This window comes from Capsicum annuum, chromosome 3 (assembly GCF_002878395.1).
Source record: "Capsicum annuum cultivar UCD-10X-F1 chromosome 3, UCD10Xv1.1, whole genome shotgun sequence".
NCBI lineage: Eukaryota > Viridiplantae > Streptophyta > Magnoliopsida > Solanales > Solanaceae > Capsicum > Capsicum annuum.
Window position 1 is genome coordinate 267639030 of NC_061113.1, and position 2837 is coordinate 267641866.

A 2837-nucleotide genomic window follows, 5' to 3' on the forward strand; every position below is an offset into this window, starting at 1 on the left:
ATGTAGATTGTCCCTAACTTCTGATCTTGGTCGTGCTGTAAATAAAAATGATTATTTAACCGTTACTTGTCATTGGATGGATAGTAATTTCGTGATGCAAAAACGTATTCTTGCTTTTTTATATGATGAAGATCGTAAACATACTGGACAATTTATTGTTGATTCTATTGTTAAAATTGCCGTATATTATGGTATCGAAAATAAAATTTTATGTATTGCTTTTGATAATGCTTTTAACAACAAGACTGCTATAACAAAAATAAAATCTACGTTATCTCCGTCCTTGCCTGAAGTTTTTCATATTAAGTGTGCATGTCATATATATAATTTAATTGTAAAAGATGGTCTTGAGTTTTTTGAGCTTTATATTGAAAAAATTCGTCTTGCCGTTGATTTTATTCAAGGAAATAATCGTAGATCGAGAATTAGAGAATTTAAAGTTAAATGTCAAGAAAATGGACTTACACCGATTTTGATGCCTGAGGAAATTGATACTAGATGGAATTCTACGTATGAATTTTTAAAAACTTATTATAAATATAGAACTCCTATTACACTAGCTTTTAACTAACATTGCGTTCATTTGTTGATTCTGCTGATTGCATGCTACATAATTCTGATTGGATTGTAATTAATGATTTTGTTAAGTTTTTAGAAAAAATTTATGTAGCTACGGTTGAATTTTCCGGTGCTTATTATCCTACTGTTTGTAATATTTTGGCATATATAGCCGATATTTTTGGTTTGCTCAAAGAATATAAAAATAAAGAAGGTTATAAAGAAGCTGTTGGCGCCATGTTTACGAAATTTAAAAAATATTTTTTCCCGATTTTCCCTATTTACTTGGTTGGTGCTATGCTAAATCCGTGCATGAAATATAATAATATGTGTCACTTTAGTACTCTTATTTATACTAACTTAGAAATAAATATTAACCATGATTCTGAACAAGTACAACCTGATTTGTGGACGGCTACGGCTGATGCAAAGGATTACATAGAAAAATTATATAATCACTATGCTGATTTATTTGATTTAGCCGTACCTACAAATATCACTCTAACTGCCGCTCCTCATCCTCCCGAGGAGCCATTATCTTCTAAAAGGCCGGCACATAGTGATTTTTCTGATTCATTTTATGATTTAAATTGTTGGAATAGTTTTGATGAGAGAACTTACACATCAACTTATCGGGAAGAGCTGAAATATTATCTTCGGACGGTACCAGAGGATCGCGGACGACGGATCAACACGTTGGATTGGTGGAGGAGTAATGAAACATAATATTCTGTGCTTTCAAGATTAGCTAGAGATATCTTGAATGTTCCAATGTCAACCGATGCATCAGAGAGCGCCTTTAGTCAGGGAGGACAGCAGTTTGGAGACAACCGGCACTCATTGGGAAGCAATGCAATGAATGTTCTAGTTTGCCTCAGAGATTAGATTAGAGCGGAAAGAAGAAACCAAGGAATGGAACCGGAGCCGAGCGACGAGCTGAAACTTGAAGAAATTATGACTTCACGGGAGAACTCGGCAGAATCAAGTCCAATGCATGGTTTTGGCCCTGTTGACTTCGACTATCCTATGCAAGTTTCCATTAATATTAACATTAATGAGTTGGAAAAAATGATGCATAATTTATAGATTTTTCTTTCATGTAAATTATAAATTTTGGATCATTTTACAATCAATAAAATTCCCCAAATTCATTCACTCCTTAGTCCTTGCTTTTTATATTTTTTCATTTAACGATTTAAAATTTTAAATTGAATTTCTAGTTTTCTACTTTAAATTTAAAACTTACTTCTAATATATTATTAATTTACTACCAAATATTATTAATTTATTATATTAAGTAGCATATGTTTTGTATATTTGTGCATATATCTTCTATAGAAATGTATATTTAACGTATACATGTGTATATGTTTTATAAATTAGTATATGAGTATATCTATATATATTGTAATATATATATAATGTAGTATATTTTATAAGTAGTAGTATGTATACATTAAATGGTGCGTATACACGTGTATATATCTTTTATAGAAGTGTATATTTAATGTATACATGTGTATATGTTTTATAAATTAGTATATAAGTATATCTATATATATTGTAATGTATATATAATGTAGTATATTTTATAAGTAGTAGTATATATACATTGAATGGTGAGTATACTCGTGTATATATCTTATACAGATGTATATATTTAAAGTATACAAGTGTATATGTTTAATAAATTAGTATAATATAACTATCTATGTATTGTAATCCATGTATATTGTAGTATATATTTTATTTTAAGTAGTACATATACATTGATTGGTGCGTATATATGTGTATATATCTTATACAGATGTATATATTATACGTATACAAGTGTATATGTTTTATAAATTAGTATAATATAACCATCTATACATTGTAATACATATATATGTATATTGTAGTATATATTTTATTTAAAGTAGTACATACATATTGAATGGTGCGTATATATGTGTATATATCTTCTATAGACGTATATATTTAACATATACAAGTGTATATGTTTTATAAAATAGTATATAACTATATAACTATATATATATATATATATATACACATACATACATAGTATATACATATATATTGTAGTATATATTTTATTTAAAGTAATACATATATATTGAATGGTGCGTATATATGCGTATATATCTTCTATAGACGTATATCTTTAAAGTATACAAGTGTATATGTTTTATAAATTAGTATGTAACTATATATATACACATATTGTTGTATATATATATATATATATGTATATTGTAATATATATTTTATTTAAA